This window comes from Vigna unguiculata, chromosome 6 (genome assembly GCF_037176805.1).
Source record: "Vigna unguiculata cultivar grain cowpea cultivar isolate G323 ecotype 2 chromosome 6, ASM3717680v1, whole genome shotgun sequence".
Classification (NCBI taxonomy): domain Eukaryota; kingdom Viridiplantae; phylum Streptophyta; class Magnoliopsida; order Fabales; family Fabaceae; genus Vigna; species Vigna unguiculata.
Window position 1 is genome coordinate 19666048 of NC_140797.1, and position 15581 is coordinate 19681628.

Consider the following 15581-nt stretch of genomic DNA (forward strand, 5'->3'; position numbering starts at 1 on the left):
AAAATAATTTGAAAAGTCATATTTTTACATCATTTTCATAATTAAGCTGAAAAATAAATTACGGACATAATTGTAAGCTTGATATCACCCTAAAAACCTAGAAATAACAGAGATGATTTAAAAATACAAGAATTTTCCTCTTCCGTCCCCTCTCCCTCCGTCAAGGTTGATTGGCGGGAGAAGGAGAGGATGACTTCAAGTGGAGTAGAGTGTGAAATTTGTGTTGTTCACTTTAAGTGGATTAAAGGTGTAAGTGTGTTGATTTAGAGTAAAGTTTGTTTAAGTTTGTGAGTGATTTCATGGATGTGATAGATTAAAAGTTATATTTAAATGAAGAATAAACAAGATTACCTAATTGTACTTTATTTTAAAAATGATTAAAAATTATCATTATATAAGTTTGCTTTATCGTAGAAAAAATATGAAAATGTATAAATAAAAATAAAATATTTTAATAAAAAAATATTTAAAAGATAATGTAATAGAAAATTTTATAATTAAAATTTACTTTTTAAACCTTATTTTATAACAATTTTCGTATTTTCGTGATTAATTATTTTTGTAAAAATAATTTGAAAACTCATATTTTTACATCATTTTCATAATTAAGCTAAAAAGTAAAATGCGGCCATAATTGTAATCTTGATATCTTCCTTAAACCAAGACATAACAGATATGATTTAAAAAGAAAAGAATTTCCCTCTTCCTTGTCCTCTCTCTCCATCAAGGTTGATTGGAGGAAGAGAGATGATGAATTCAAGTGGAGTAGAGTGTGAAGTTTGTGTTGTTCACTTTAAATGAATTAAAGGTGAAAGTGGGTTGATTTAGAGTAAAGTTTGTTAATGTGTGTGAGTGATTTGATGGATGTGATAGATTACAATTTATATTGAAATCAAAGAAAAACAAGATTACCAAATTGTACTTTATTTTAATAATAATTAAAAATTATCATTATATAAGTTTGATTTATCGTAAAAAAAAAAGGAAAATGTATAAATGAAAGTAACATATTTTAATAAAAAAATTTATAATTGAAAATAACTTTTTAAACCTTATTTTATAACTACTTTCAAATTTTCGTGGTTAATTATTTTTGTAAAAATAATTTGAAAAGTCATCTTTTTACATCATTTTCATAATTAAGCTGAAAAATAAATTCAGACATAATTGTAATCTTGATATCACCCTCAAACCAAGACATAACAGAGATGATTTAAAAATACAAGAATTTTCCTCTTTCGTCCCCTCTCCCTCCGTCAAGGTTGATTGGAGGGAGAAGGAGAGGACGACATAAAGTGGAGTAGAGTGTGAAATTTGTGTTGTTCACTTGAAGTGGATTAAAGGTGTAAGTGGGTTGATTTAGAGTAAAGTTTGTTTAAGTTTGTGAGTGATTTCATGGATGTGATATATTAAAAGTTATATTTAAATGAAGAATAAACAAGATTACCTAATTGTACTTTATTTTAAAAATAATTAAAAATTATCATTATATAAGTTTGCTTTATCGTACAAAAAATATGAAAATGTATAAATGAAAATAACATATTTTAATAAAAAAATATTTAAAAGATAATGTAATAGAAAATTTTATAATGAAAATTTACTTTTTAAACCTTATTTTATAACAATTTTCGAATTTTCGTGATTAATTATTTTTGTAAAAATAATTTGAAAACTCATATTTTTACATCATTTTCATAATTATGCTGAAAAGTAAAATGCGGACATAATTGTAATCTTGATATCTTCCTTAAACCAAGACATAACAGATATGATTTAAAAAGAAAAGAATTTCCCTCTTCCTTGTCCTCTCTCTACATCAAGGTTGATTGGAGGGAGAGAGATGATGTATTCAAGTGGAGTAGAGTGTGAAGTTTGTGTTGTTCACTTTAAATGAATTAAAGGTGAAAGTGGGTTGATTTAGAGTAAAGTTTGTTAATGTATGTGAGTGATTTGATGGATGTGATAGATTAAAATTTATATTGAAATCAAAGAAAAACAAGATTACCAAATTGTACTTTATTTTAAGAATAATTAAAAATTATCATTATATAAGTTTGATTTATCGTAAAAAAAAATATCAAAATGTATAAATGAAAGTAACATATTTTAATAAAAAAATATTTAAAAGATAATTTAATAAAAAAATTTATAATTAAAAATTACTTTTTAAACCTTATTTTATAACAATTTTCAAATTTTCGTGGTTAATTATTTTTGTAAAAATAATTTGAAAAGTCATATTTTTACATCATTTTCATAATTAAGCTGAAAAATAAATTACGGACATAATTGTAAGCTTGATATCACCCTAAAAACCTAGAAATAACAGAGATGATTTAAAAATACAAGAATTTTCCTCTTCCGTCCCCTCTCCCTCCGTCAAGGTTGATTGGCGGGAGAAGGAGAGGATGACTTCAAGTGGAGTAGAGTGTGAAATTTGTGTTGTTCACTTTAAGTGGATTAAAGGTGTAAGTGTGTTGATTTAGAGTAAAGTTTGTTTAAGTTTGTGAGTGATTTCATGGATGTGATAGATTAAAAGTTATATTTAAATGAAGAATAAACAAGATTACCTAATTGTACTTTATTTTAAAAATGATTAAAAATTATCATTATATAAGTTTGCTTTATCGTAGAAAAAATATGAAAATGTATAAATAAAAATAAAATATTTTAATAAAAAAATATTTAAAAGATAATGTAATAGAAAATTTTATAATTAAAATTTACTTTTTAAACCTTATTTTATAACAATTTTCGTATTTTCGTGATTAATTATTTTTGTAAAAATAATTTGAAAACTCATATTTTTACATCATTTTCATAATTAAGCTAAAAAGTAAAATGCGGCCATAATTGTAATCTTGATATCTTCCTTAAACCAAGACATAACAGATATGATTTAAAAAGAAAAGAATTTCCCTCTTCCTTGTCCTCTCTCTCCATCAAGGTTGATTGGAGGAAGAGAGATGATGAATTCAAGTGGAGTAGAGTGTGAAGTTTGTGTTGTTCACTTTAAATGAATTAAAGGTGAAAGTGGGTTGATTTAGAGTAAAGTTTGTTAATGTGTGTGAGTGATTTGATGGATGTGATAGATTACAATTTATATTGAAATCAAAGAAAAACAAGATTACCAAATTGTACTTTATTTTAATAATAATTAAAAATTATCATTATATAAGTTTGATTTATCGTAAAAAAAAAAGGAAAATGTATAAATGAAAGTAACATATTTTAATAAAAAAATTTATAATTGAAAATAACTTTTTAAACCTTATTTTATAACTACTTTCAAATTTTCGTGGTTAATTATTTTTGTAAAAATAATTTGAAAAGTCATCTTTTTACATCATTTTCATAATTAAGCTGAAAAATAAATTCAGACATAATTGTAATCTTGATATCACCCTCAAACCAAGACATAACAGAGATGATTTAAAAATACAAGAATTTTCCTCTTTCGTCCCCTCTCCCTCCGTCAAGGTTGATTGGAGGGAGAAGGAGAGGACGACATAAAGTGGAGTAGAGTGTGAAATTTGTGTTGTTCACTTGAAGTGGATTAAAGGTGTAAGTGGGTTGATTTAGAGTAAAGTTTGTTTAAGTTTGTGAGTGATTTCATGGATGTGATATATTAAAAGTTATATTTAAATGAAGAATAAACAAGATTACCTAATTGTACTTTATTTTAAAAATAATTAAAAATTATCATTATATAAGTTTGCTTTATCGTACAAAAAATATGAAAATGTATAAATGAAAATAACATATTTTAATAAAAAAATATTTAAAAGATAATGTAATAGAAAATTTTATAATGAAAATTTACTTTTTAAACCTTATTTTATAACAATTTTCGAATTTTCGTGATTAATTATTTTTGTAAAAATAATTTGAAAACTCATATTTTTACATCATTTTCATAATTATGCTGAAAAGTAAAATGCGGACATAATTGTAATCTTGATATCTTCCTTAAACCAAGACATAACAGATATGATTTAAAAAGAAAAGAATTTCCCTCTTCCTTGTCCTCTCTCTACATCAAGGTTGATTGGAGGGAGAGAGATGATGTATTCAAGTGGAGTAGAGTGTGAAGTTTGTGTTGTTCACTTTAAATGAATTAAAGGTGAAAGTGGGTTGATTTAGAGTAAAGTTTGTTAATGTATGTGAGTGATTTGATGGATGTGATAGATTAAAATTTATATTGAAATCAAAGAAAAACAAGATTACCAAATTGTACTGTATTTTAATAATAATTAAAAATTATCATTATATAAGTTTGATTTATCGTAAAAAAAATAGGAAAATGTATAAATGAAAGTAACTTATTTTAATAAAAAAATATTTAAAAGATAATTTAATAAAAAAATTTATATTTGAAAATAACTTTTTAAACCTTATTTTCTAACTATTTTCAAATTTTCGTGGTTAATTATTTTTGTAAAAATAATTTGACAAGTCATCTTTTTACATCATTTTCATAATTAAGCTGAAAAATAAATTGCGGACATAATTGTAATCTTGATATCACCCTCAAACCAAGAAATAACAGAGATGATTTAAAAATACAAGAATTTTCCTCTTCCTTCCCCTCTCTCTCCGTCAAGGTTGATTGGAGGGAGAGGGAGAGGATGAAATCAAGTGGAGTAGAGTGTGAAGTTTGTGTTGTTCACTTTAAGTGGATTAAAGGTGTAAGTGGGTTGATTTAGAGTAAAGTTTGTTGAAGTTGGTGAGTGATTTCATGGTTGTGGTAGATTAAAAGTTATATTTAAATCAAGAAAAAACAAGATTACCTAATTGTACTTTATTTTAAAAATAATTAAAAATTATCATTATATAAGTTTGCTTTATCGTAGAAAAAATATGAAAATGTATAAATGAAAATAACATATTTTAATAAAAAAATATTTAAAAGATAATGTAATAGAAAATTTTATAATTGAAATTTAGTTTTAAAACCTTATTTTATAACAATTTTCAAATTTTCGTGATTAATTATTTTTGTAAAAATAATTTGAAAAGTCATATTTTTACATCATTTTCATAATTAAGCTGAAAAATAAATTGCGGACATAATTATAATCTTGATATCATCCTTAAACCAAGACATAACAAAAATGATTTAAAAATAGAAGAATTTCCCTCTTCCTTCCCCTCTCTCTCCGTCAAGGTTGATTGAAGGGAGATGGAGATGATGAATTCAAGTAGAGTAGAGTGTGAAGTTTGTGTTGTTCACTTTAAGTGGATTAAAGGTGAAAGTGGGTTGATTTAGAGTAAAGTTTGTTAATGTTTGTGACTGATTTGATGGATTTGATATATTAAAAATTATATTGAATTCAAAGAAAAACAAGATTACCAAATTGTACTACATTTTAAAAATAATTAAAAATTATCATTATATAAGTTTGATTTATTGTATAAAAAATATGAAAATGTAGAAATGAAAGTAACATATTTTAATAAAATAATATTTTAAAGATAATGTAATAAAAAAATTTATAATTAAAAATTACATTTTAAATCTTATTTTATAACAATTTCAAAATTTTCGTAATGAATTATTTTTGTAAAAATAATTTGAAAAGTCATATTTTTACATCATTTTCATAATTAAGCTGAAAAATAAATTGCGGACATAATTGTAATCTTGATATCACCATCAAACTAAGACATAACAAAGATGATTTAAAAATAGAAGAATTTCCCTCTTCGTTCCCCTCTCTCTTCGTCAAGGTTGATTGGAGAGAGAGGGAGATGATGAATTCAAGTGGAGTAGAGTGTGAAGTTTGTGTTTTTCACTTTAAGTGGATTAAAGGTGAAAGTGGGTTGGATTTAGTCTCTATTTTCATGTTGTCTAACCTCTAATCCATTTATTTTGTCTCGGATTTGAGTGTTTTTGTTGTAGGAATCATGGTAAGTTCATCAAATGCACCTACAAAAAAAAAATAATACATTGATGAGATTGCTTCGGGATTTGGAGTTGTCTAGGAAGGAGTCGTTTGAACAATTGAGAAAAGAAAAGGAGCAAAGTGACCTAAGAATCCAAGAGCACATTCAAAGGCTTGAAGCTAGGGAGAAAGAAAGAGATCCTAGGAAAAGAGGGCATTCTAGGCGCAACCCATCACAAGAGAAGCAAACTCCAAAGATTCCTAAGTTCTACGGTGGAAGTGATCCCAAAATCTTCCTTGATTGGGAAGCTAAAGTTGATCAAATTTTCAATGAAAATCATGTAAAGGATCAAGCACAAGTTGATCTAGTAGTTTTAGGATTTTTGGAGTATGCCAATACTTGGTGGCATAAAGTTTGTAAGAATTATGACCAAGGGCCACCCGCGGCTTCTTGGATGGACATTAAAACTCTTATGCGCGCTAGATTTGTTCCTCCCTCCTATAGAAAGGAACTTCTTTTGAAGCTCCAAAGGCTTCACCAAGGTTCTATGAGTGTGAGTGAGTACTTTAAAGAATTAGAGTCTCAAATGCGTAGGGTTGAAATAAAAGAAACTAATAAAGAGAAAATAAAAAGATTTGTGAGTGGTCTTAAGAGAGACATAAAAGACCAAGTAGAGTTGTATGAGTACTCCACTCTTGAAAATGTTTTCACACTTGCCCTTGGAATTGAAATTCAATTGAAAAGAAAAAGAAGGGCAAAGAAGAGTTACTCACCCAACCACTACTTTAGTCACTCATGGAAGGGAAAGGATAAAAAGAAACATGATAAGTTCCCTTCTAACTCTCATCAAGAACCACCAAGTAAAAGTAAGTCTCCAAGTGATCACATTCACCATTCCACTTCTTCAAGATCAAGTTCCATTAAATGTTTTAAATGTTTGAGTTATAATCACATTGCTTTAAATTGCCCAACCAAGAGGACCATGATCTTAAAGAAGAGTAATGATGTTGAAAGTGAACACTCATCTCCCCATTCTCTTTCAAAAGAATCTTCTTCCTCTAGTAAAACTAAAATTTATGAGAAAGACCCTATGTTATTAAGGCGCATGATAGGTCAAGATCAAAGTGAGATTGAGCCAACTCAAAGAGAAAACATTTTTAAATCTAGATGCAAAATTAACAAATGGGTTTGCTCTCTAATTATTGATGGAGGAAGTAGTACCAATGTAGCTAGCACAAGGTTGGTGGAAAAGCTTAGCTTAGAGACCATTCCTCATGCTAAGCCCTACAAGCTTGCTTGGATAAGTAAAGAGGGAGAAATAAATGTCAATAAACAAGTCCTAATTAACTTCTCTATAGGAAGCTACAAAGATGAGGTGCTATGTGATGTTGTTCCCATGGAAGTCACACATATCTTACTAGGTAGGCCATGGCAATTTGATAAACAAACTTTACATGATGGCCATACCAACCAATACATTTTCTTCAAAAATGGGAAAAAGACACCTCTATCACCTCAAGAAGTTAATAAGGATAGAAATATAATAAGAAAAGATAAAGAAGAAAAACAAAAGGGGCAAGCTTTCACCAAGGTGTTACTTGCCTACAAAAAAATTCTTCCAAAGCAAGATCTGCATCACCCTTCCTTCCCTTCCCAAGCCAAAAAGGAAGGCCCAAAGCAAAAGAAAGAGAGGAAGATTAGTCTAGAAAATAAAGATGGCCTAACCAAAGCTAGGGGTAATACCCTTAGAAAGGATGGAACAAGAGCTCATAAAAGGGAGGCGCAAATCCTCCCCCAAATCAAGTCAAGCTCCATCTACAAAGGCTTAAAGAATTTATGGTCAAATTCTCTCCAAGGAGGGGAGGATGATGAAGGATTGACCCCAACTAAGGATGGAGGCACATGCTTAAGAAGACTAAGCATGTTTAGAAAGGAAGTTCATTAATCCTTCATCCCTTTCATTTGTGTTTGTTATTTTTGATTCCCTAAGTTGACTTAGTTGAATCAACTTTAGTTGACTTGTTGACCTTTGACTAGGTTTGACTTGTTGACTATAGTTGACTTGACTTAAGCCAACATGCTAATCTATGTTTATTTGCTTTGTAGGTTAATTAGGAGTAAGAAAGCAATGCTAGGTGGCACATGGTGATTGGGGAGCATAAATGATGTGGAGGAGAGAGTAAAGCAAAGGCATAAAGCATAAAGTAAAAGGCATAAAACAAGTGTACCTATGTACCTTTGGTCTCCTTTGTTTTTAGCACACTTTGGCCACATTTTGGAGACATATGAGACACATTCTTTGTCTCCTTTTGTGCTAGAACGAAATTAGCCTTGCACACACCATAGTTAGCTCTTTTGTCTCTCATTTTTTGTAACCTTATTTGACCTAGTTTCTAGAAGCTAGGGTTAGGTTTTTGTAGAGACATCCTTAGGTATCTTTTATTTGCTTAGAGGCCCCTAAACTCTTCTATATAAGGGGTGCTCCTAGACATGTAAAAGGGTTGAACATTTTGAAGTAAAAACACTCTTGTGTCTCAACCATTTGTGAGAGTTTCCTCCCTAGGGAGTGAATACTTTTAAGCCTTATCTTGCATAGCAAGTGGCGGCACACATCCACTCATCTTCAAGGTTGCCATGGCTTCTAGCCTAGCCTTGTAGTGGCGTGCTTCTCACATTTTTGCCATTTCTTTCTTTTCCATTTTATGTTTTCTTCTTCCTTTAATTGTTCTTGGTTTTCTATTGTTTAAGTGCTCTCCATTTCCTTTTTGTTTTGAATCAATCCATCATCTTCTTCTTTTGAGCTTTGTGAAAGGAACCTTCACATCTAGATAGCTTACTATCTTAATGTCCAGTGGGGATTTCACTTAGCTTTCTTAATCAACTCACACCATATTCAATCATCTTAAAAAGGAACAACATAATCCTTCATCATTAATTATATCATAAAATATTAAAAGATAATAACTACCAAATCTTTTTAAATATGACAAGATCTTGAATATTTTTAGTTCCACAACAAACAAATATATCTTGAAGATACTGATATATTTAGAAGATAATTTAAGGAGATTACAAAGGGTTGATTTGGAAAATTAATACAAATACTAATTGGTGATAATTTATCATATATCTTTAATTAATTAATGAATTTAATTATATTAGATATTGATATTATCAACCAATTATATTTGTCAAATAGTCTATATCTCTCCAAATATATTTAAATATTTATCTTTAACTTTAGTTTAAAAGATATTTGAGAGATTTTATCAACAGAAAAGCCCAGTCTAATTCCTATATAAAGACACCAAGGGAGAAGCAGAAAGAACAAGTTCGGGAGTTCGGAGTTTAGGAACCCTTAGGGGGGCCTAATTTCGTTTCCTTTCTCTCTCTATTCTTCTTCTATTTCTATTTTGTATTTCATGGAGTTCTAAACTTCTTGGGTTGATTCCATTGTAATTTCTTAATTGGATTCTGAGGTAGATCAATTAATTTGTTTTATCTTTTGATTCTTGTTGAAATATATTTTCATCTATGTCTTTTGGTTCTTAATTTAGTAAAAGTAATGATTTCTACATTGTAGCAAGTTAGCACCGGTGTTAAATCTACATAACACAACAATCGTATGAATCCAAGGGTTTTTAAATTTTAATTGAGAAGTTACTTTGATTAATTTTAGAAACTTTCATATGATTGAAGGAGTTTTTGCTAATAATTAAGAAGTTACTTTGATTAAAGGTGAAAACGTAGATTAGAATTAATCAAGAAGTTACTTTGGTTAATTAGCTTTTTACTAGATATAAGAGGTAAAAGAATGGAGATGATTAGGATTAGTAATATATAATTGAGAAGTTACTTTGGTTAAATTTACTAAGCTTAATCTACAAAGTTCTTGCTTTTAATTGAGAAGTTACTTTGGTTGAAAGTAAGGACGACAACAAATTATTTGAGAAGTTACATTGATTAATTTGAAGTCTTAAATAAGAAATCAATAACAATAATCTTTAGGAAACCAATGATGAATCCTATTTTGAAAAAGCAGTGGAATCGACCTATTTTTCTTTACTATTGTTACTATCTTATTTTATTTTTTTATATTTATCTTTCATATTTTTTTATTTTATTTGACTAACTCTTTTGTATAGATATTATGAGAACTAACTTGTTAAAAATCAATTTCGTGTTCATTGGGAGACGACTTAAGGTTAACTTAACCCATACTAATTTTTTAGCTACTTTCTTAACAATACTGAAGTTGTTATAGATAAGTAGTATTAATTTGATCGCTTGACGACAGCGTTGTCGAGGAACACGGTTATAATTTTTATCATTTTAGTTCTTATTTTGTATTATTTTGATTTTTTTTTTGTTTATCACTAACATTTTTTTATCTCAATTTTTGTTTTCTAACATTTATTTTATTTTTTTAGTTATTTTCTTTAGTTACTTTATTTTTTTGAAGCATAATTTTGTTTGAGGATTTTTGTTGGGAAATTTGTGAAACTAGTTGGGAAACACTTTGGCTAAGGAAAGATAAGGTACTTAAGTTGTCCATTGAGGCGCACCTCTCTTTCCTGGAAGTCTACTCAACAAGCTTTTAACTTATTTCTTTTCAGAAAACCTCTTTCAAAAATGAAAAATAATTTTTCATATGAAAATAATCAATAGTGTGATTTTCAGGTGAATTATAATTATTATCCACAACAACCACATGATCCATATAATTATCAGCAGCAAATTATTGCACCTACTTCTGAACTTGATTTAAGTAGGTTAACTATACGTCAACTGGATGATCTATATCTTAGATCATCTTTTGTGGAATATGAGCAACCATCATACCATGAGCAGCAACCATATTCTGTGTGTCCACTCCAACCATTATATGTTCCATTTGGTTCTCAACAGCAACAACATGCACCATCACAACAAGTTGCAGCAATCAATGGACCATCCTATAAGGAAGTTTTGTTATTAATGGATGGACTGAGAGAGAAATTAGACACCACAAATGAAAGGTTACGAGTTGATTAACGATGCAAAGATATTGAGCAAAAATGGTATGGAAATGATAAAGTATTGTATGACATGATGGAGGATGCAAGTAACAACAACTCTTTAGAATTACTTTGTACTGTCAATACCACCCTCAAATGCCATCCGAGATTTGCTGAAACCCTGGAATTTAGAGCACTTCGTCATGAAATAGAAGATATGCTTCTAAGGTTGGCCATTAGAGCTGAAGAAATGTCAGAAGATTTAAGTCAGCTAATGAAAGACAAAGCTATGGAGGCCACCTTAGAAAAACTTATGAAGACGATAGTTGAGCAAAGGGATGAAATGATAATGTTAAGGAGCATGAATCAAAGGATGGAACAATTGAGCACTGATGTGAACGAGTACACGATTCAAATGTTAGATCAACCAACACTAGAATCACATCACACTGATATTCTGTTGATAGATATAATGATTCTCATAATAATATGTCTACTGATGAGCATGTCAATTTTGCTAAAGATGTTGGTGATGGAGAAATTGAAGATTCTCACACATACATATCTACTGATGGATATGTTGATAATGCTCGATGTGAATATAAAGTTTTATTTGTTGATGATGTTATAAGTATAGATGATCTTTTTGAGGAGCAAAGTTGTGAGAATAATACAATGAAGGAACCAAGTGCAGTTGAAGAGCCAACGATATTCAAAGATGCAGCTGAAGCATCAACTATTGCAACTTACTTGGTTAATGATGAAGCAGCAGATTCAACTACTTCAAGTGCAGATTTTTGCTCACAAGGTGAGATTATGAGGATTACTGATGATCTTGTTAACCATCTGAATGCACCTGATGATGCTCAAATTGAGTTGAAGCCACACACTCCACACATCAAGTTTGTTGATGTGAATGATGGAAATAAGTTTTCAGTGGTTATCTTTGTTGACATGGCTGCAGAAAAAGAAGAAAGGTTGCTGCAACAGGAAAAGAGGTTAGATTCAAAATTCTTTTGAAATCATTGTTGATAAAAAAGTTAATTTGCATGCATGTTTGTTTTTTGTTTATGTTTTTAATTTTAAAAAATATTAAAAAAATTTCAAAAAATATATGTTTTTGTTTTCTTTAATAAAATTGTACAAGATGACTTGTACTTTATAAAATTAAAAAAAAAAAAATTTGACATATGGCCAGATGAGCCAAAAGTCACAATTTTTCGTTTCCTCCCCAAAATAAGTCCATCAAAGACATTTTTTTTTGAAATAAGTGTGGGGGAGACAAATTGTAGGTAGGATTTTTCTTTTTTTTTTGTTTTTCAATTTTTTATTTTTGTTTTCATTTAAAAAGAAAAAATATTTGTGATTTCTTTTTGAGAAAATTGTGAAAGTATTAACTTTTTACTAAGTGAAAATTTTAAAGAATATGTCTCATAAGAAATCCACAAAAAATATTTCCCTGCTTTCAATAAAACATATTGACATTGGATTTTGGGATTTAATTCAGTAATTGGGATGATCATAATTCTGGAAAAATAAAAATCATGTTGATATGGGAGGATTGTTTCTGTGATTTGCTAATTGAGTTGATTTGAGAATTTCTTGATTAAATCTTTTGTGAAAGAGTTTTGACGTTGTGAGTCTTGAGCCTTAATGCAAAGGATGGACTGCCATGTGTCATTCCTATTTTTTCTTGAGTGACTTGCTCATGTTTGTTTATACTCAAATGTTTAGCTTGATTCTTTTGTTTTGCAACTTAGGTGAATATGCATGATTTGATATGATTGAGGCATTTCTTGTTTTTAGCTACTTGGCCAAATAAGCCCACGTTGATATTAATCCATTGGTAGCCCCTTTGAGCTTTAAACCTCTTTTTTCTTGTTTTAAGCCCATTATAAACCCTTAAAAAGAAAAAGACCATGTTTTTCCTTATCTTAGGAAGGAAGAAATGAGCTAGTGGATTATGATAGGATTGGTTGAGGAATAAAGTGCGTGGGTGAGTACCTCACCCACAAATTAATAAAAATGGCAAAAGGAAAATTTGTTGATGAAAAAGTGTTGAAATGAAAAAAATGATTGCTTTCTAAAAAAAGAGAGAGCAACAAAGCAATCAACGAAAAAGAGTTGTTTTTGAAATTATGCTCCATTATTATTCCAACTTTACTATTTCAAAAACCCAAAAATTCTAAAATTTTTCCTACCTTTGCCTTAGCCCCATCATAACCTGTGAAAAGTCCTCATGATCTTTGAATGCATATTTTCTGAAAGTTTGTGAATATTAGAGTCTTGTTAAGTATTAAGAGTGTTTACTTAAAAGGGTATTTTGAGTGAAAACACAAGCCAAACACTTGAGCAAATTTTGGTGAGAAAATACATATTTAACTTGAGTGTTTTCTTTCATCATTGAATGTCTTTTGAATTCAAAAGATTAACTCATGTGTGAAAATAGAATCTTTTCGTTAGTTTATGCATGGTAATTTGATTTTTAGAATATTGATTTGTCTCAAGTAAGGTTCATTCCTTTGATCCACTGTTGATGTGAAATAAAATACCTCAGAACAAGTTTTGGAATTGATCAATTTTGCCCAGGAGTGCAAAAGGATAAGTGTGTGGTTATGATGAGTGCGTATTTTTGCTCTCATTTAATGTTTAATTCTGGCTATTTTAATTGAATTTGTGTGCTTAAAGATTGATTTAATTGGGATTTCCTATAATTGGGTTTATTGAGCATCAAATACAAAAACATGTTAAAAATAGCTTTTTAGTTGCATAAATGTTCTTTGGATATTTTGAGGTGTGTTAGTGCAGCTGCAGCTAAGTTGAGTTCATGGAAGTGTGGAAATAAATTGCTTAAAGCTTCATGACACCTTAAAGATAAATCTAAGAATAGGAAATAATCAAAATCACAAAAATCCAAGCTAAGCATTCCATGAAGACGACAAGAAAATCTTGAAAAAAGTGAAGAAGTTTGGCTAATCCAAGAAGAGAGCAACAAAAAAATGGACCTTGCGGTTTTCTTTATCTTTATGGTAGAAGATAATTTGGGAAAACTATATCTTAGATATATTATTTGCTATTTTTAAATAATTATCTTATTTAATTATATCATAAAATATTAAAAGATAATAACTACCAAATCTTTTTAAATATGACAAGATCTTCTTTAACATTTTTGGTTCCACAACAAACAAATATATCTTGAAGATACTGATATATTTAGAAGATAATTTAAGGAGATTACAAAGGGTTGATTTGGAAAATTAATACAAATACTAATTGGTGATAATTTATCATATATCTTTAATTAATTAATGAATTTAGTTATATTAGATATTGATATTATCAACCAATTATATTTGTCAAATAGTCTATATCTCTCCAAATATATTTAAATATTTATCTTTATCTTTATTTTAAAAGATATTTGAGAGATTTTATCAACAGAAAAGCCCAGTCCAATTCCTATATAAAGACACCAAGGGAGAAGTAGAAAGAACAAGTTCGGGACTTCGGAGTTTAGGAACCCTTAGGGGGGCCTAATTTTGTTTCCTTTCTCTCTCTATTCTTCTTCTATTTCTATTTTGTATTTCATGGAGTTCTAAACTTCTTGGGTTGATTCCATTGTAATTTCTTAATTTGATTCTGAGGTTAGATCAATTAATTTGTTTGTTCTTTTGATTCTTGTTGAGATTTATTTTCATCTATGTCTTTTGATTCTTAATTTAGTAAAAGTAATGATTTCTACATTGTAGCAAGTTAGCACAGTGTTAAATCTACATAACATAACAATCATATGAGTCCAAGGGTTTTTAAATTTTAATTGAGAAGTTACTTTGATTAATTTTAGAAACTTTCATATGATTGAAGGAGTTTTTGCTAATAATTGAGAAGTTACTTTGATTAAAGGTGAAAACCTAGATTAGAATTAATCAAGAAGTTACTTTGGTTAATTAGCTTTTTACTAGATATAAGAGGTAAAAGAATGGAGATGATTAGGATTAGTAATATTGAATTGAAAAGTTACTTTGGTTAAATTTACTAAGATTAATCTACAAAGTTCTTGGTTTTGATTGAGAAGTTACTTTGGTTGAAAGTAAGGACGACAACAAATTAATTGAGAAGTTACACTGATTAATTTGAAGTCTTAAACAAGAAATCAATAACAATAATCTTTAGGAAACCAATGATGAATCCTATTTTGAAAAAGCAGTCGAATCGACCTATTTTTCTTTACTATTGTTTCTATCCTATCATATCTTTTTATATTTATCTTTCATATTTTTATTTTATTTTATTTGACTAACACTTTTTCATAGATATTATAAGAACTAACTTGTTAAAAATCAATTTCGTGTTCGCTGGGAGACGACTTAAGGTTAACTTAACCCATACTAATTTTTTAGCTACTTTCTTAACAATACTGAAGTTGTTATAGATAAGTAGTATTAATTTGATCGCTTGACGACAACGTTATCAGATAGGATGAATTCAAGTGAATTAGAGTGTGGAGCTTGTCTTGTTCACTTTACGGCGATTAAAGGGTCAAAGTGACTGGATTTAGAGTAAAGTTTGTTGAAGTTTTTGAGTGATTTGATGCATGTAATAGATGAAAAATTATATTTAAATCATAAGAAAACAAGATTACCAAATTGTACTTTATTTTGAAAATAACTAAAAATTATCATTATATAATTT